Here is a 21,743-nt window from a genome sequence, read left to right on the forward strand (position 1 = left end):
TGAGTGAGGAGGAGGAGGAGGAGGAGGAATAAAACGAAGAGTTATTTACTGATCCCAAAGCTGACGTAAAAATGCTCGACAATCTACCCTGTGAGGAAGGAAATGGAGGTTGTTGGGTACTCACACCCACAGAGCACAGGGCCGTGTGACTGCCTGCTGTACATCTACACACACACACACACACACACACACACACACACACACACACACACACACACACACACACACACACACACACACACACACACACACACACACACACACACACACACACACACACACACACACACACACACACACACACACACACACACACACACACACACACACACACAAACGAACACAGAGAATGCAGTTGGCTGCTGGTGTGTCATGTCTGTATAAGCAGGCATTGATTTTTCTGTCCTGGCCTGCCACCTCCACCATTTATTCTCTGCTTTGCACCAGGGCCCAGAGGACTAGAGAAATTCTGTTACAGTCCACACACACACACACACACACACACACACACACACACACACACACACACACACACACACACACACACACACACACACACACACACACACACACACACACACACACACACACACACACACACACACACACACACACACACACACACACACACCGCAGGGCCAGTGGGGAGAATAGAGTTCACCTGTCCGGCGTCCCTGACCACTTAGCCAGGGCTAAATGAACAGTTAGCAACATTTTACCTCCTGCCGCTCTCTTAAGGCTCCTGTATCAGAGTTTTCCTACATCTCTGCTTCATAATCCACTTCTCTACGTACTCATCCATCCAATCACTGCTCACATAATCAAACTCAGCTCTATTTTGTGATTTGGATAGTCAGTATGTGGAGTAGTGTGTGTAACATTTTGTTGCACGGTGCAAAAGGCCTCTTTTGAAGTCACATTAACTAAGCATGGTGTTCTTCGTTTACTCTGGACATCTGTCTTTTCTCCATAGCTTTCATGCCCAGAACCCAACAAAAGCTGTGTGTTTTTTTTTTTTGTAGATCATTGTGTCGGATGTTTGCACCTATATTCATCTGCTGTGTTATTAGCCGTCAAGAAACACACAGAAGTAAAAACAATAGAAAAAAGCCGGCGCTTGAATTAATCTTTACCGCGGTGCTATAATTTAAGCGCCGAATGACTAATGTGCGAGTCATAAACAAATGAAGTCGGCTTTTGGGGAGCATTCGTCTTGCTGCGAGGGGCCATGTTATTTTAGGGAGGGCGGCTGTCTTTAAGTCCTGATTGTGTCGCTTAATCCCCGTGGTATCTGTTTCATAGCGAGCAGCATGACACTCACCTGAACAAATAATGACTCCGAGCAGCATGTAGCATGTGTCTGAATCAATAATTCAAACTCATACATCTTCCTTACTGGAAGGAGGGAGGGGGCAAAGGGAGAATGAGATGGAGGGAGGGAGGGAGAGGGGGAGGAAGGAGAGAAAGGAGGGAATTAAAGATGGGGAAGAGGGAACGATAGAAAAGAAAATGTGTCCTGGCTTCCATATCAATCTATATGCTCCATGAAGATGAATGTAAACGTGATATGGATGTCATCCTACACTATTTTCAGAGGACATTTTAAGCTCACTTACCAGAAAGGATGGAGCAGCTTTAAAATGGCGCCTTTATCACCTGGCTGGAAGCTCAAAATGCACGTTTAAAATGCCTTGTTTTCCTCTCATTCTCATCAAGTGATTTAAGCCCAGACTTTATTTGACAAACAGATGTATGCCTGTGTCTGTATTCTCCTTCTCTTTCCTCCCTCCCCTGCGGTATTTATAGAACAGCTCGTCGCCCATGCCACCGTGGGAGAGGTAAATAAGATGAGTGAAGAGATGCTATCTTTTATTGTAAGCATTATGCACAACACTCCTGCTTTATGAGCTAAACGGCCCATTGTTTATCACAGGGCGTCATCGCAAAGTCAGGCAGGCAGGCAGGCCTTGACGTGGGCACGGGGCATGCTGGGAGGGACGGAGGGAAGAGAGAGAGAGAGAAAGAGACAGAGAGAGAGAGAGAGAAGCAGGAGGAGAGGAGAGAAGATGGAGGAGTCAGGGCTGGCAGAGTTGACTATCAGTGGGGGTTTTGTAAGGATGAGAGGAGGGTTTGCGCCTGTTTTTATGGGATCAGATGGAGCGCTTTGATCTTGTCCCCGCATGTCAGATCCCGTCACGATCCACCGTCTCGCCCATACATATGCATACTGCCTCTAAACAGCCAGGCACCATGCAAAACACACCAAAGGTAGGAGGTAGAAGGAAGAGACACAGAGAGAAAGAGAGAGATAAAGAGAGAGAGAGAGAGAGAGAGAGAGAGAGAGAGAGAGAGAGAGGGGTTGAGTGGTTTTGTGTATGCATGTGTAGCTCTACATGTGTGTATAAAAGAGGGAGTAAGAGGGAAAGAGAGGTCTGCCAATGGGAAATATTGGAAGACTCTTTAATGATTTCTAGAACTCAATTTAGAAGCAACAAAGCAGCCACAATGAATTCACAAATGCTGCCAAAAGAACATTTTTGTTTAAGTTCATAACAGCTTGAGAAACTTCTGAAAACTCTCAATTTGAGCTTTTTTAAGGAAGCACCAGTTTAGTGATGATGATATTGTGAATTGAATGTGAATATATTCTTTAAAAAATCAGCGGACTGTTATCAGTTGGAGCTCTTTTTTATTTAAAGGTTTTGACATTTTAATACATAACCGTACTGCAGATTTTTTAAGAACATCATAGTATCATAATATCATACATGATGAGAAATATATGATGAGCTTACTCATGAATCTAAGGCCCTGGATTCTTAGGTCTAAAGAAGTTTGATCAACATAAAGTTATTCAGTAATATACTGTAAGACTATAAAAATAAGTGCATTAACATTTGCATGATATCACTGTGTGGATTTGTTGTGTGCTTCAGTGGGACAGGCTTTGGACACAAAACAACAACAAAAAGACGCTGTTACAGTAGAATTGAATTGACAAAGGTCTTCTCAAACAAATCAGTGGCAAAAAGGTTTTGAGATTTCCTCCTCTTTGGAGATCATATGATGAAAGGTGTAATTGCAGATATGATTTCGAACCAAAAATCTAAAGAGTGTACTGGATTTGGACTTGGGTATCAAGTAGTGATGTTCCTAGACAACTGATTACATATTTGGTTAGCGGAAGTTTTCATTCAGACTGACCGACTAGTCTGATGGTAAGAAAAAACTCAAAATTGAGCACAGAGTATTTAAAATGTTCTGCTATTAAATGATGTCATTTGGTTTGCCAAGTGCTAGCACTCAGTCCATCCTGCAGGTTAACATCTACATGCCTGTGCTGTATGTGCTACAACATTGCTCAGGTCGATATGCTGCTTTAAGGACCTGTGTCCACAGCGTTTTTCTCTGTGTCATCGCCCACCCTGGAAAAACATCGGAGAGTGGCAGTGCAATTTTCGCTGTCTGAAGACACAGGGCCTTACCCGATACAACCTCAATACATTTTTATCTCTAAAAATACAGCCCAACTACGCTGCTCCTATGAGATGCTATTTGTTCACTGTGCTTGTTTAAATCCAGGTAGTAGAGTAGGAAGAGCAGGCCCATTTACTGGAGCTACAGCCAGTCAGTGGCTACAGCCTCAGTATCAGGAGGCTGCTTTACAGTTTGAACATTTGACCTGCATCAAACCACATAGAAATAATTACTTTAACTGACTAGAAATGGTGATGCAGACTAGCGAGTGTGTTGAAGACCACATTTTGAGTTGACTTAACGCAAACATCCCGAGTTAAAATCTCCTCATCGTTATTTTTCTATGTGTTTTCGGCACGTTGGAGATCAGGCGAAACAGTGCTGACGTCGACTCAACGGCCAGTTTGGAACGCCAAAAGATTGCTGCTAATGTAAGAGGGTCAAGTGGGTCAAAGGCTCAATCGCCATTTTGTATAATTATTTTGGAAAAAACAAGACTTTAAAGACATTTCCACAACTTGAAATCCAACAGTTTGTCCTCTTATTTGTTCTAAAAAAAACAACTTGTTGTCAAAAAGGTACAAAAATGTTGAAGGCAATATTTATATTTAAGATTTATTTGGCATTGATTGCTGATTGGCTTTTTGCATTCTTGTCACACCCTGATCAGTCAAAAGCATAAATAAACTATTTTGAGCAAGTTCCACTTCTACTCATTACATCTCGGCTTTGCTCCCCCCCCCCCGCATCTCTCCATCTCCCCCTTCTCTCCATTTGCACCACCCTTTCTTTCCCTTCTGATCACGAAAGCAAGGCAACATGATTGACACTCAGTGCAGATTTATTCAAAGACCCAGGTGGGCCTCATGCCTGTACGTTCAGAAAAGCTGCATGCTGCTGTGTCTATACTGTCACTCATTAGCATATCTATACTGTGGTGTGATCCTGTCGTCAGTTCAGGCATATAGGGCTACTGTCAGAACATCACAGGCCACACTGGCCTTAATTGTGATAGAAATCCCTCAGGAGGAGTTACTGTACCTCGAACAGGGGCTGGATAAAAGACCTGACTCATTACCACAAACTCACTATCACCCCCAAGTGGTGAGGTGGAGCTTGTTGAGGACGATCTTGTAGAGAGAGTGGAAAAGTGTAATCATCAGCAGTGTGTTAAAAAAATAAGCAGTTTTTGATGATAAAGAGCAAAAAATTGCACACACATAAAATTCTTGTTTCCTCTTATCTTGCAATTTATAAAATAATATGACTTTATAGCTCAGGGCTGACTGACACCTCAGCTCTTCCTTTTAGGCTTCATGCAGAAGAGCATTTTGCAACTGCAATTGTCACATGAACAAATGCATTTTTTTTAATTGAGTGGATTCATTTATTAATTATGTTGGCCTTTTGGAAAGCTAAAGATTCCCTCTGTGGTGTTTTCATGTCGTGTTGGCCGGTTGGTGAGAGGAAATAATCCGCCGCTGCTCAGGCTGCAACACAAAGGCAGAAAGACAGAGAGAGAGAGAGAGAGAGAGAGAGAGCGAGAGAGAGAGCGAGAGAGAGAGAGAGGCCGACTCTCGCCTCAAGCCAAACTGACACAAACAGACAACTTCAAAGTGAAGACTGTTGTTTATTTGGTGAAGGGAAGGGGGGGAAGAGAGAAAAATTTATCTGATATGCAACTGTCAAGAGAGCATTTTCACATGCAAAATAGCGAGTGAGTGAGAGAGATTACCTAGAGGGAGGAACATGACAGCATTCACTAGGGTCAGGATGGATCATCATCTTCAGCCCCCCTCTCTCTCTCTCTCCCTCCCTCGTCTCTCTCTTTCCTCCCTCCATCGCTCTATCTTTATCACTCTTGCTCTCTTGCCGTTTTCCCTCCCTCCTTCCTTCCGTTTTTCCCTCCTCTCCCCTCTTTCCCCTCTCATCCTGTTTTCAGACTCCATCACTCTGCACTTCGACAACCCGGCAGCTTAAATCTAGACTAAATTAGCTGAATGAAGATTAAATCATTTGGCCCTGAGCTCTCCAACATATTGGGAGGAAGACTGAGTAAGCCTTAAATGGTGTCTGACTGTGTTCGGACCTATGCATGTGTCTGAGGAGCGCCTCTTCCTTCAGTGGCAGTCAATTGAAACCTGATTAGAACGGGGTTGTTGGGTGAAAAATGGGCAAAAGATTACATTTCTGGGACAAGTGTTTCCTAAGTAAGAACGCTGGCTTCGTTATTTTTCGTTTGCCTGCACAATGTCGACCGACGACAGGCTCGTTCTCGGGGTAAGATATCGAACCGAGCGACATCATCGCTCACGATGCTCGGGAGAAATGCTTTACAAAAAGAGGATAGTCAATATGGCCTGGAGGGGCTCAAATAGGTTTCCTAATTTGTGCTAGTTAGCATTCAAGTGGACGCAGGCAACACTGCTGCAGATACAAACTCTGCTGCAGCACAAGAATGATCCCAAACAGCAGGACATCTTAAAGTGAAATATCAGGTGAGTTATATGATACTTGGGACCTTGCAGGAGTGAACCGCCCAGCATGTCACACAAAGCAACAACTAAAACCTCCATGAAGAGGCCACACGTGTGTGCAGAGCGTTGCAGATGAAGCTCCTCTGAGAGGACTTCTGCTGCGTATGACTGCAGTATAAACAACGGCACACAACAGAGATGCTGCCGCTGATTTATGTTTACCTTCAATCCCTGGAGAAAGAAGGGGAGGGGGGGGGGGATAATGAAATAAATAATAAAAGACCAGGCCCATCAGATAAGCTCCTGTTTATCCTGCTGTAGGGCAAATACAAATTGTCAATTTAATGAACACGGTGGACGTGATGAAAGCGGGGTGAAGGAGCCTCCTGCCTGACAAACAATCAGGAAATGTTATCTTAATATTGTTGCGCTGTTATTCAGCCCATAACTTAGGGGGTGGGGAGAGGCCATGAGGAGGAGAGAGGTGGCATGGAGGGGAGGGGGGGAGGCACAAAGGCCAGGTCCCTCAGTGGTGGCCCTGTTATTGCCTGTTTTTATTATGAGCCATAGCTCAATAGACCCAAACACACTTTGAAGCACACAGAACTAAATTTGAGCGCAGTAAGTGGGACACACACGTAAACACACTGTGGTGAACACCCCCACCACCACACACACTCACAATGTTAAATGACTTCTTTTCTTATTTTTTTTCTCTCGCCAAGAAAATGAAACAACATGATTCTCAACCAAACAGCCTAAATGATCTCCTTCTCCGCGTGTATGCACACACTGGTGGTGTGATGTCTTGTTTTCCAGGCTCGGTTAATTTAAAGGCTTAATAGGTTGTGTGAACATCCCCACTATTAATCAAATTGTTCCTACCCTAAAAACCTACAAATCAAGAGCTCCAAAAAGGCTTCCTGCTGAAATAAGCAGCCCGCTGAAAAGTACTAGAAATGTGATTTATGTGATATGGTCTGGTCAAAGGCCTCTTTTAAACCCTCGCGCACACACAATCCTTTAAACGGCACTTTAAAAAGTGTCCAGATGCTTCACAGCTCAAAGCCTTTTTTTTTTTGTACGTCTTGAATTAAAGCATCGCAATCTGAGCAGCCACCAAAATTAACTATTATCTCCATATTTATATATTGCCGGCACTAAATTGCGTCGGGAAGAATTACTATCAATATGAATATCTGCAACAATAACTCAGGCGCCGTGCTGAGGACAGGATGCTCTTTATCAGGCTTCTGATAGGCCTTAAATACAGCACAAGGCAGCCATATCGGAGCTTTTTCTCTCTAATATCAGGCCGCATTAGCACCTCGTAAATCAAATTACACTCCTAGAATTTCATTAGGCTCACCTGCCAGCGCTGCTGTGCTGCAGAAATATTTATGTTTTTGTGCTGTGATTGTGTGCTCACAGGTACACAAAAGGGAAAGTAAAGGGGGGGAGGCTGAGAGGGGGAAGAAATGGGTGATAAACCTAATTATCTTTTAAGAATACGGAGAAAATGTGTCATAAATTGTTGCGATCCTGAGGAGAGCTGGCTGTTCTTCGGAGCCTGTGGGGCGGAGAGTTTGGGGGGGACAAGTCTGCTCCGCTGTTTAGCATCTTTAACTGGGGCTACACTCCTGCAATCCAATTACCAGCTTCCCCAAATTCGCTCTAAACAGAAATCAAACAGGATGATGTATGACGCCGATCACCGGGCCCTCAACAACAAGCTAATCGGATAAAGCCCGAGCACGACTGCTAATAGTGTAAATACTTGCTCAAACTGGATCCAAATGTTATGATGGGAGACTGTCTTTGTTATTTAATTACCTCAAAATTATTTCACAGTTCCATTTGTTTATCTGCTGTTGTTGTTTGTTGGATTATATTATCTGCATCATAAGCATCTCTGGTAGCTTTCGCCCCCAAAGTGAGAAGCTTGAGGAGGGGGCGTGTGTGAAAGAAAAGGAAAGCCGACATTCCCATGATTATTTTTTTTCTCACCCCCCCAATCTGGAGCAGCTGGCTCTGGATGGTCGGAGTGTCTGGTTATGGATTTCGATTAGACACAAAGGAAAATGACTGAGCCAGTGGCCGTAACGACAGCCACTTAATAAAAGAAGGTACAGTCTATACATCAAAGAGCATCTAGCTGTAAATCATTTGGTCCTGGTACGATGTGCGCATCTCCGTCCCATTACAACACCCCCCCCCCCCCCCCCCCCCCCCCCCTCTCATATTTACTCTGTGAGCCCTGGTATCACTTTAGAATAATGAGCTTTGTCCCCTTATCTAATTAACAGGGCGGAGAGTCATTATTATTTTTTTCTTTTCTCCTATTTCTCTCACTGAAATTCAGAAGCTGCCATATTGGTTTGAATCACAAATATTTAGCAAATTTGCTCAGATAAAAGTTTTAACACAGATGGGGTGGCAGCGTCGTATGTTGTGTGTAATTGCCGCGTGCTGCAACTGGAGGCTGTTTATCCAGGATTTTGTGCGAGGGTGTGTGTGTTTGTGTGGGTGTGTGTGTGTGCAAAAATTGCGCTCCACTGGGCAGAAGTAAAAGACCAGGTCCATTCTCTCTCTTATTACTGGAATTGTAATTCAATGATCACCTTAGATCACACGCGTGCCATAAATCAGATAGGCTTGACAGAGGATGAAAAATTGTATTAATAATGTGAAACTTATTATACAGTCCCAAATGCTCCCTTGATAAATGACATTGTTTGGGCCTGACAATGATTGCATTTAAAACATTATTTCTGTTTTCTGCTGCTGTGTGTGTGTCTGTGTGGCTGTGTCTGTGTGTGTTTGTGCGCACGCTGCTGGACACGGCGGCGATGGTTTGTGGGGTGGAGAAGACAGAGGTGGGGTTCCCGAGCTTCATAAAATATTCAGGATGTTTCCCACCCTTCTCTCTGGAGTCAGTGGGCAGGCGATAGCCGTGGCAGTAAGGGTATAAAATCTCGGTGTATGTGTCGGGGTTGTGTGTGTGTGTGTGTGTGTGTGTGTTTTTGTGTGTGGCTGGCACAAGTGAAACGGCTAGTGGCTCACCGCAGCGCAAACATCCAAACTCCCAAACTCCCTCGCCCACAGAAAATGAGCCGTGCACATCTTCAAGTCATAAAACAGTGTACTGGCATTATTATTACGACACGTCCCAGTCTGATATTAGCGAGTGTGAAGAACTGCAGAAAGAGGCTAATCATTTATGAACAAGTCTACTGTTGTTGTTTGTTTTTTTAAATAAGTGGTTCAGGGATGAGTTTATTTTTCTTCATAACTCAATTTATACAAGAATGCAAATATAAGAAAAGCAAGTTTAGTCTGTGTTTGAGGAGGAGCCCGCAAAGTCAAGAAAAAGGGAAACAATGTGGAAAAACACAGAGAGTGATTTCAAACACACTCTTTGCACTCTGTTTCTTTCTACACTGCGTCGGATCAGAACAAGCTGGACGGCCGGATTTAACTACATGAGTCCAGTCTGCACTCACTAACACTGAAATATACCAGACGGAGCACAATCAGACACAAGCATCTGAATGGGAGTGTTGGAAAAACAGCACAGAGAAAAAAAAAAAGGGATCTGGCACAGGTCCTATTTCTTTTCACAAGGACGAACCCATTAAGTTGTAGCACAGTGTTTTGCTAATGCGGTCTTATTTTCTACACCTAGCTGCATGGATTAAGTGCCCTTGCTGGGTGTATGGACTGTAATGAGGGATGTAATGTCCGGGGTAAAGACTGAGCCAGCAAGCCTCAATGTGGCTGCCAACGCTGGTCGTAAACAGCACATCAGAAGTGACAAGAGGAAAATGTTAGCCTCATGTTCCCACACACTGAGCTCAAGTTAAAAAGCAAGAGATGCATGGTTGTGATTGGTTCTGACCCAGCAAACAAAAACTCACATCCAGTACTTTGTGTGATCTCATCCAAACTCCCTGCATCACTCGTATAAAATCTACTGATTTCATTTTGACAGATATGATAGCAAAGCCAGTGCAGGCAAAATTCCTGCTGGTAAACTATAATTTGCCAAATTGTTGAGAGTTGCAACTAGGGCTAGGCAACAAATCCATTTTATCAATAAATTGGGTTTGTGGACTCTAAGCATTTTCAAAAATGAAATCAAGGTTTTCTCTTCAAATTAGTGTGCCGCTCCCATTGGGTTACCTTAGTCACATCCTCTCCCTTGTTTATTTATTGTGACTACAGGTATGAGGTAACCAGCCGCATGTATTTTACTGAAGTTGATCTGCCTCATGTGTACTTTTGCTGTACTCTGAAACTGCATCGAGCACTTTTTAAGACAAGTTTACAGCTTGCACTTTGACCCCTAAAGGAGAATTTTAGGTTACTGTATTAATCGGTGAAGGGAAATTCAGTTTGCTTTTGTTAAGCAGATATATTATTTTCAAGCCATATCGCCCAGCCCTAGTTACAACACAAGAGCCTCGAGGAGGAGAACCAGATTTTGAAGACGCAACATGAAAAATGTATTCCATCAAAAGTAAGTGCAGTGCAGAAGCAACCAAAGTTGTTGGAAGTGATTAAGATAAGAACAAAAATGTCAAATACAGCAACAAGGCAAAAGTTAGCAACAGATAAAAGTTGTACGTGTGTGTGCTGAATGGTCAACTTCAAACAATCACAATGGGTTTTTAAACGCATCATCTTAAGGCTGATGGTGTCAGTACAAAAAGGACATGATCTCTAAAGATCTCATCTCAGGTTGATGAGACAAACATCACTCTCATTGGTACTGACCTGACACTATTATTTAACTGAACAATACATGATCTGACCAGAACAACACAAAACACAAACTTTGTGTTTTAGCCTGTGGAATAGAATCAGACTTAACCAAAACTTGATTTAATAAAGGCAACATGTGCAAACGTTCCTGCAAATGGTTTGTAACAAGTGGATAAAGTTATGAAGAACATAATTAATTGGAATTTATATCATATAATGTCATTTCTCTATCAGCTCAAGAAAAACGGGTATCATTGTGGCTCTGGATTTAAAAAAAGAAGAAATCTACTTAAGTTCCTGAACAGTTGGACTCAGAATCCCAGCATGAGGACTCCGAGGCACAGGCTAGTCTATCTCAGTGGACATGGCTTTCCCTGGCCGGCCCTGTCCATGTCCTCTAGTTCACTGTTCCCCCCTCCCCCCCCCCCCCCCCCCCAGTGATCTTATTACCCTGCCCCTTTCTCCTTCTCCTCCTCCTCATTCCTGCAAATCACCGTGATGGGAGGCCATTCATCTCACTCCTTCGGCCACCACAATGAAATAAATCAAGAATTTTTTTCCCCCCAAATATAACAATATTTGTATTTGGGGTGGGGCAGACGTAATGATGACTGCGGCCGTGCTAATTAAAAACGGCGGAGCTTTCATTAATCTTGGTCAGTGGGTTCGGGGGGGGGGGGGGGGGGGGGGGTGCAGTCAGGGAGCTGCTACAGTGTCTGCTGGACGGGGTGTGTGTGTGTGTGTGTGGGGGGGAACAGAACCGCCCCCATCGCCCTCACCACTCAGGTGATTTGGGCCATTGTAGAGCATATTAGCACGACGGAGGTTAATGTGAAAGCAGACATTAATAATCACAACAAAAGTCTCAGTCAGTCTCTGGACTTGTAACCACACAGGCCACGACGCAACTGAACAACCCCAAACAAGACAATATAGTGAACAAGCACACGTGTTTACTGCCATGTCCTGGCCGGAGAAGGTAATTGGTTTTCTGACTTTGCTTTGTAGCAACTGTTTTTTTGTTTTGTTTTTTTACCATCCCCCCTGATGCACACAGAGACACCGACGCTGCTCTGGAGAATTAATTACCCGTCTCAACTTTTACCTACTAAGCCTGAGTTTGCGTAGTCAAAACTGTCTGGTCGCAGAGGACGGGAGAGGCATGAAATATGAACTTCAGCGTTTATGTCTGTGTGCCCAATGCTTTGATACATATTTACACTCTTCTACTTTCACTTCTGACTCACTCGTCTGCTTGGAAACCAAAGAATAAGCAGAATAACTGAACTTGTGTTGTTGTTTACAGTTTGACAGCCTTAATCACAGTATTTAACATTATTATGTATTTAACATAAGCTTTTACAAAAAGGCCAAAATGACCTTAAGTTTAGTGTAAGTTTAATGATTTACAGTGTATCTTGATGCATATATTTTTTCAATGATTGATCGTAGAGGACATTCTCAATCACTTTCTCAAAAGAAGCTCACATTCTAAGCGGTTTTACAACATTTGAACCACACAGTGCTCCACAAACTAAACGCTCTACAGTACATATGTGACACCTGAACATCAACTTCACCTCAGAAGACGAGAACAGGCCGTGGAGTGGATAAAACAGACCCGTATTGTTACTGTTTCTGCCATTACAGTGCCGACAAGTCACTAAGTAGCACCGATGAACACCACAGATGGATATCATCATCACTCTGTAATGGCTTCTACATGTTAATTCACAACTTTAGCTCCTCCACCACCACTCCGCCACAGAATAATGTCTAGCCTGCATCTGGTAGAGGCGGTTGTGGGGCAGTGTTTGAAGCATGGAGAGAAATCGGAGGGAGAGACAAAGAGAAAGAGGGAGAATTCAACCGAGAGAGGGAAAGAGAGAGAGAGAGAAAGAACGGTGGGTGGGGTGGAAGCTGTAGCATATGGTGCCACGCTGCCATAAACAAGCTTTATGAAAAGACTGGGGACGTTTATTTAATCATGGAATACCTGAGGAATCGCAATGAGACACACACTTTGTCCCATTATTGTTAGCCCATAAATTTAACTGCTTTACCACCACAACGACGAGGAACCTGATACAGCCGCAGAAGACGACGCGGGGAAGCAGGTGAATTTATGTGTGTGTGTGTGTGTGTGTTCTTAAAGTGCATTGCATCGTAGATACAGTAAAGAATGTGTGTGTGGTGTGACAGATGAATAGCCATAAATGCTACACACTGGTATAAGTGTAAATATAGAGAATAATACAGTTAGGAATAGAAGAAGTATCTTAGAAACATACAGATACAGATGAATCTTCTAGTTTTTATTACTCCATCCTCTCTGATTATATACTGCATGCATAAACCCTTAGCTGTACCTGTTTTTATCAGCATTTTCTTGTTGTTGTCCACAACTAATGAATACAAACATCACATTGTTTTGACCTCCCAGGTCAACATAGAGCAGATATCAGAATATAACCGAGCTGGTTAAAAGGCCCATGAGGGAACGCATTGCTTAGCTCTGCTCTGCACTCGGGTAATGAACAAACACAACTTTCATAAAGACACAACTGTATGGTGATGTTGTCAGAAATATTGACATGTTTGTCACACAGTGACTTGCGCTACTTGCTCTCTACTTTAAAGTTCACAAATACAGTCCAGAGCTGCTTGTGTGTGTGCACTCATACACAAAATGTGTGCTACATGTGCATGAGTGTGTCCACACACACACACACACACACACACACACACACACACACACACACACACACACACACACACACACACACACACACACACACACACACACACACACACACACACACACACACACACACACAAGCAGCTCTGGGTCAGGGGGACAGCGGTAGCTCAGAGCCAGCTGTGACCTGCCGGTCCAGGTGCTCAGGAAAACCGCTGTTAACGGCCACGATTGATGATCTAATCAAACTGTCACCACGACGAGCCGCTGCAGGGGGGAGGGGGGGCTGAGATGAGGTGGGTGTGTTGGGGGGGGGATGAGTGGGAGTGGGGTGAGAGCAGGTGGGGGGGAATATCCAGGAGGCCTTGTGCATGCTTACCGTTAGCACAAATTGAGAGTGACAGTCTCAATAGTGAAAAGGCCTCTTTTTCTCCCTCTCTAAGTAATGGAGGAAACAACTCCAGCTCTCTTCCGGAGGATGTCATATAATCAACGGAGCCTCCCCAACACAGCCACCCACTTTCCCCCTTCTATAGCATCTCAGCTCCAGCAGAGTGTGGGGGGGGGGGGGGGGGGGGGTCTCGAGATGATGTGGTACAGGGCTGGACTCTTCGCCCACTCAGAGCTCAGAGTTTTGCATTGTTTTATACTAAACACTGACATCCACAACCAGAGATCAGGTAGACATGAAGGTCGCCCTCAAAGACCCCCCAGAGTACAACTTTAGTCTAAATTAAATTCTACATTATCATTGTTGTTTTAGTGATGAATTAAGATATATTCTATATTTTGAGTGGCAATATATGACTGATACACAGGTATAGTAATGTTATTTTAAAATAATTATCGTAATATTACAAAAAAACAAATCTGGCTTTTTATTTGAATCAAAAGTTATTGTTCAAATCGCTCAGTTGGCAGAGGAATTGTATTTTTTTCTTATACAAGTTGCATTGAAGTGAAGAAGTGAGCTGCTGGTTCAGCTCAGCTGACATGAAGTTAAGAAGTCGATGGTTGGGAGACAAACCACTCTGACCATCAACCTGCTGCCTCAAATCATCCCCACTCATTCGTCCCCATATGTGCTGTTGCTTTTCAACGCCATATCAATGAATTCATAATAATTGTTTTAGGTCCATGTTTACTTCAGGTTTTTATACAAACAGATGTTGAAAAGGAAATCTTACTGAAAGTGGGAGATAAGAGTTCAAAAGTGCAAAATACTTTCTAAAGATTATCCAATAAATTCTGCCATTTATTTCTGTGAACTGAGTCTGTTCTTTATTTTCCTAGAGAACCTTAAGAGGCCAAGGACCTAAAGCCTGGTCAAAACTGTTCCCTCCACAGTCCCCTTACCCCCTACCTTGAGATGTGACATAAGATGACACATAAAAGCAAGCTGTATATCACAGGTTTAAGTATTTATGTATGGACATACCAACATCAGCCAGATTTAAGTTCTAAATGATTTCCTTGAATGGGCAGTAGGGGGAATGTATTTCTTTAAATCATCTTTAATTGTGAGAATTAGTTTTGAGTATGATTGTGGAATTTTTGATCTAAGAATTTTTTAGTACAGCAAACTTTATTTTTGTGTGGCCATAAAGTGCTTAAGATGTATGGACCATTCTGCTGCTTTATGTGAGAGCACTTAGGCCACACCTTTTAAAAAAAAAAGAAAAGTTAAATGTTTCCATCATTTCTAAAGTATGTGTAACTTACATCCTTTTTTTATTCATGACATTAAACAAAACATACAATACAGAAATTAAACAAGGGCGAGTTTTTTTAATAAAAGGGAAATTATTCTCATTATGTCACATAATCAAAAAATATGAGACCATAAGTAAGAACATCTCAATCACTTCAGCTTATTAGTGATGCAGTGTAACCACATGGGAAAACATGATAACATTTCTCGGGTCCACATTAAACAAAGTGAATTAAGCCGATCTATTTTTAGCTAAAAAAAAGAGAAAAGTTCAGGAAGTTGTCCAACTTAATAGAGGCCTTGTTGATCGCTGCCTGTTCTGTGTGTGTGTGTGTTAATCACCTTCCCCAGGATATATCCACGACTGCCGCTCGCCCGTCCAGCTCGCATTAATTTAATCGCTGCTCAGCTAATTCATTGATTAATTGGCTCATTAGTGATGCCTGGCAACATCCATTTCTACCATGACAGTCTGATGTTTCAATAGAAAAGAAAAACAGGCTGGCAACAGCCCAGTTTTTTTTCCACAGTCCCACGGTGCATAATGTCCAAACCGCTGTCAACAGTTAGCCACACAATCGTGTCGCTGTGTAACTGCCTGGTTTGGTGCCACGGGGATGTGAAATGAATATGAAGGTGAACTGTGCACATTCTCCGTTCTTGTCTGGTTGAGTAATGTCACTTGGGTTTCGGCGCTGGGTGACATCATTCTCAGGGAGAGAAAAACTTCAAATGCTGGAGGGGCTGTTGGGAGGTGGGCGGCCGAGGTGAGGTAGACGCTGGTGTGAGGAGACGAAGTACGGCGGCAGATTTATTCCACAAGTCAAGGTCACGCTGCTCTGACATGATGAGTGGCTCACAACTCTGGGACGAGCTGTCTGACGCTTACTTACAATATTATAAGTAATACGAGCTGATGGGACCCCAAAGCAACATGAAACACTGAGCTGGACCATAAGAGTGATCGAAAGTGACTCACATCCTTCGTAGTGGTGTTGACGTGAGATCACCGTCACTGCATGACCGTGAAGTAGAGAAGACAGTCATGACGTCTGACCTCTCACACAGGTTCACATTTAGAATTAGCATTTTGCCATAGATGTTCGACCCAGGCCTCGGTAGTACTGAGCTTTAAATAATGATGTGTAAGACCACATGGGAGGAGATTTTTATACTAAACTGTGTCAGCTTTACAGAGAACCTACCCCCACTCTATAGACACACACACACACACACACACACACACACACACACACACACACACACACACACACACACACACACACACACACACACACACACACACACACACACACACACTTCTGCACCATATGCCCATGACAAGTGCATAAAAATCGTTCCCAAGCGATAGCACGGGCCAACCCATAAAAACTTAATGCACCTAATTTTCCAGTAATCAAACTTTTATAGACTGCAATGGCTTTTAAACTAACAAATTTTAATTATCGCTTAATTTTAACAGCAATATTAACGCGATCCCTCACTCGGCGAGTTGTTCATTCTCCATGAAATATTGAGTAGGGTAAACAGCAAAGGCGCTGTCCGCTGGCTCCTGTTCAAACAAGCAGCCAGCAAACACAAAGGTGAGCTAGGGGTCGCCAGGGGCCGTGCCAGTACCACGCCGGGTTTACGCGGAGCAGCAGAGACCTCTGGGAAAGTGGGACTTCATGAGTGCAAGCACACAAAAAACATCCCGCTGATGTTGCAATGAGATTTCTACACTGCATTGATCACTTGTGTGCGTGTGTGTGCGTGTGTGCGTGTGTGCGTGTGTGTGTGTGTGTGTGTGTGTGTGTGTGTGTGTGTGTGTGTGTGCGTGTGCGTGTGCGTGTGTGTGTGTCGGTCAGCGGTTCTAGTGATCTTGCTTCAGTATCACTGAAGTGAGTTGACACACAAAACAGATTTCAAAGGTGAAAGTACCCTTTTCTAAAGGGTTTAAGATATTTAAATGTCCCACAGTGAGTTATATCTCCTTGCTACATAGAAGTGAATATATTTTCCGCTGCTTCTTCTCTATGCTGCTGATGACATTCCTGCTTACAGCACCAGCAGCACGGGATGTTATTGACTGCTGCCCTTGGGTGGCTGAAAGCGAGGCCTTACCACCCAACACCAAGCCAGAGAGGCAAAGTGCTGACACAAGCAGATAAGGGGAGGAAGAAAGAGAAAGATTAAAGAGCAGATTCATTATCAATAATTAAGGGGAAGGATTTATTCTAATGAATTAGTGGTTGTCTTTATCTACTCTGTATCTCCCTATCTCACTGCTAACTCTCTTTTTCCTCACTCACACACACTCACACACACACACTGGTGGTTTTTGTGTGATTTGACCCCTGCCTGCTCCGTGTGCTCCATATTGCCACCATGCTGACTCCACGCAGGGCTCTTCCGCCCCTGCTCCACCCGTCAGGCCTGGACTGCCCCAGCCCTCGGTGCACGGGCAATATGGCCGTGCTGCACGGCATGCTGGGACGCGGCTGCAAGCCCAGAGCCTGGCGCAGCAAAGCCAGATGCCCGCTCAGCCGAGCTGGGCCCCTGGCACAGTGATGCAACCCACCACAGCAACGAATATACATCACTTCTGCCATGTGGAAGGGCAGGAAAAATGCGGTGTTGGAATTTTGGTACACTGGTGTGTTAAGCCAGATTTTTTATTTAATACAATTTCATATGTAAATATCAAATTTTAATATCATGATATACAATGTTATGAATATTAATACAGCAAAAGCCAATATACCCTATGTAGATGTATTGAGTAAAGCCTTCCTATAAAAGAGTGAATTAAAACTCCCTCTGGGTTTGTTGTTCACTGGGTTCTCATTTATAACCGTCGCAATCCAACAAAACTGGGCCTGAAACTGGCGTATGCTATTTCCCATGAAAAGCTTGAGAACAAACCTGATGGGAAAATCTGTGCTAAGCAAACTCTGACCCGGTCGTTGGTACATTTTGGAGGCAGAGGAAATTTGCGACACAGACGGCGAGGTGGCAAATTGAATATTGTGTAAATAAGTTGAAATTAAGTCGGGGCTTCTCTCACATGATCATTGGACCTATATATCCTTCTAATGAGTCACAATGTAGACAGAGTTTACTATGGTAACATGTGGCCAACAATCAGAAGTTGTTCATTGATCAAACATCTGATTAATGATATCTTAGAGTGAGAGAGACTGCTGACTGACGTGACATTATACTGTAGTATATGAAGAAATCAGAGTGGGTCCTGACAAATATAAACTCTGAAGATACACTTGTGCCTGTTGATGAAGAGTGGATGGTTTGGCACTGCAGGGGGACTGCATGAATTCAGCAGCAACATGGTGTCATTCTCAGTTTTGTCTTTTGATTTTGACCCCCCCTGCTATAGTAAACGCCAGAATCTTGTTTTCACATGTCTCTAAGCACTCTTCTGCTGCGGTCTCTGCCTTACTGAACCCTGCTACTGAAGCAGGAGGGGAGGGGGGGCTGAGGGATGAAGCAGGTGTGTCGGAAAAAAGAGCATTGTTTTGATCTGCCCTGAAAGTTGCATATCGGACTTTAATATCTTGTTTTTATCATCTGATTTAACTCACAACAGACTTTTTTACCATGTCAAACCTATGAAAAATGACACTATGGACGCTAATGGAGGTTCTAAATACTTAGAAAAACATGGTTTCACCTTTGACAGTTTCAGTCCAAATTGTGTATTTACTTTCAAAAGACAGTCAATTTCCACCATCACCTCACTGCAGTCACGTAATAGCAGATGCTCTGAATATCCCTCTCTACATTTTGTGAGTCATCCCACCTGCGCTGCATGCATCATGCTAGCTATTCCTGGACCTGTGTTCATGCCTTTTCACCTGGTTTTTCGTTTTTTTTCTCTGATGGATTTAAGCACCAGCGTTCTTGGCTCAGGCATACAGTAACACAGTGGAACAAACAGCAACAGCACTTTAGCCAAACTGTGAGCAGATTTAAGCAATCAGACATCTCCCCCAAAAAAACACTGAAGACATTCTCTTCGGCTGCTTGAGTCGTGACTTTTCCCCCTCCACTAAAACAAATAGATCTTTCTTCTGGGCTGTCAGCACTCCTGTTTCAAGAGTGATGAGCTTATTAGTTCAAGAAGTTTATTATTACAAGCGTGAAAATAGCAGGCATTTTAACAATTACCTATGAAAACAGGTATGTGAGACAGGTCAGTTGTCTTTTGGCGCCCTGCTTTTAAAGAACTAATTACGAGCAATTGAGCCAAGGTCGCCGCTGTCAGTCAGGCTCTCAAGCCCCTCCCTTGTTGTTGAAGTGTTGGTTTAGGTGCCTGTAGACCCACTGAACCAGCAGGGATCACACACACATATACACACACATAACGCACACTGAGACACACTCCAAGGTTGAAATAGTACTGTAGATTAAAATGTGAAGATTGAAGTAGCAGAAAAACAACTCGACTGCTAAGTAAAATATGTTTTTTTGGTTCAGATGATAGAAAACAACATAATAACATAGACATGCAGTCTCTCACTCATGTACAACCACAACATCTTTCACATCAGTCTTAGATGTTTCTCAAAGTGTTTCAATCTTACTCAAAAGAAGTAACACAATTGATTCCCCCTCTTTCTCCTCAGGGGTGAGTCTTCTCTGCTGGAGTTGAAAAAGAGCACATTCAGAAATAAAGGCTGCATCCTGTTTAAGTTTTACAATACTGTTCTCTTGTGAATGAGCAGGAAAAGCATTCTTGATGCGCAACACTCCATCAAAATCAATAAAGTCTAACTAGTGGGAATGCTTGAACAGATTCTGGAGACTATACAAGCTTTTTCCCTCTAGGCTGTCTCACACTGCGCATCCATTAACTAAATAAGGGAGATTATAAATTTAGATGGAAATGTGCAGAGGAACAGGGATAATTCAACTCTGAATCACATTACAAGTGGGTGATAACAAAAGTGACAACTTCTTATCATATTTCAGAGGCGGGATGAAAAATGTTACAATAAACCCTTTTGAGATCATTGTAAAAAAAAAAAAAAAAGAAAACACCCACACACATACAAGCTGGGTTTATGTCAACCTGTGAGGACATATGGTCCTCATAAGTATACAACCACGAGAATACACACACACGTAAGGCAGACAAAAAGGACAAAAAGCCCTCATCTCGGCTCAGTGCCTGCAGTGAGGAGTGGTGGTGTGACTGAGACGAAGACCCAGTTGTGTCACTTTATAACAGTTCAGCTATCTCTCTCTCTCTCTCTCTCTCACCCTGAACCTGTCAGATAGTTGGAGTCTGTCATCTCTTGCATTCTCCCCTGTGATTCTTCTTCCCCACTGGGGTTACAGAGATGTACGTATACATGGCTAAAATTAGCCTTATATTTAAAGCCAGTCATCTGACCAGAGTGGACCGTCATTTCCTACATCACTATAGTGGAGACTGTTGATATGGAAAAACATACAAGAGAAAAAGATATGGTGTGTACATGGTTAACCTGATATTAATATCATGTGTCTTGTATGCTCTTTTTGTGCTGACTAGGTTTTTTTATCCACACTTAAAAACACACATGGATGCTTCAAGTAGCCTAATATGACAAGAAAAGATGCAGGTTAGAAAGCAAAAGGAAGAGGGTTTTTATTTGGCTTTGATGGCGACAGTGAGCAAAGGCAGACTAGCTTAAATGTTTTTGGGTTACCAGGTAATGCCGGAGTATTTTGCTCATCTCTCAAACACATCATTGGCTGCTACTTTAATTTTTGTTTAAAAGAAGACAGCGGGACAATGTTGGACAGCACTGAGAAGAGGTAAATACTACTACTGAATCCCAACCCTACTCACTGCCTTTGACTGCTTAGAAAAGGTCAAATGGGGACACATGTTCCCATGTGGTCCAAAAAGGTTTGGGCTGATTGACCAAAAAATAATATTTAAGACAAAAAATTGTCCACACTATTAGCTCCTTAAAACACAGAGTGTTGAGACTCCTCACAGACCCCTCCCAAAATAACCTAGCGTTTGATCCCCCCTGACAGATTTGGCTAAGTGGAGCCTGGCGTTACCTACGGCAAGTCAAGTCTCCTCCTCCTCCTGCTTCACCTCCTCCTCCTCCTCTCTTCCTTTGACTAACAGATCTCCCCAGTGTTCTAAAAATATCAGGTGAACAGGGGAGAGATGGTGATGAAACTGCCTCTCTGACACTGTCCCACTGCAATCCATCTCTCTACCGCCTGCCAGCCAGCATATGTTTGCAATTGGCTCCCCCAAACAACCTCTGTTGCCTCTCAACCCTCCCCTGCCCACCCCATCCCCTCACCCCCCGCCCCCCCTCCACTGGTCCCCAGTTGCCAGCTCAGATGCCCCACTCACATGTTTCCCCATCCTCTCCCTACCCCTGTCTCTCTCTCTCCTTCAGCTATCGCCCTAGTCTTCAGGTCTGGGCGTTCAAAACCAGTGCAGTTATCAATCTTTAAAACCGGCACTGTCACGTCGGACCAAACCACTCACACACACACACACACACTCCCTCTCGTTCTCCTTTTCCTTCCTCCTTTCTACCTTCTATCTCCTCTCACTAGCCATCTCTTTTTCATCCCACCT

At 43.5% G+C, this 21,743-nt stretch overlaps 1 protein-coding gene across 1 annotated transcript in view; it reads right to left on the reverse strand.

Moving 5' to 3' along the window:
* Positions 1-21,743, reverse strand: part of znf407 (zinc finger protein 407) — a 158,296-nt gene that overhangs the window by 63,442 nt on the left and 73,111 nt on the right. The gene's annotated exons all lie outside the window — the stretch shown is intronic.

The sequence above is a fragment of the Labrus bergylta genome, chromosome 8 (genome assembly GCF_963930695.1).
Source record: "Labrus bergylta chromosome 8, fLabBer1.1, whole genome shotgun sequence".
Lineage (NCBI taxonomy): Eukaryota > Metazoa > Chordata > Actinopteri > Labriformes > Labridae > Labrus > Labrus bergylta.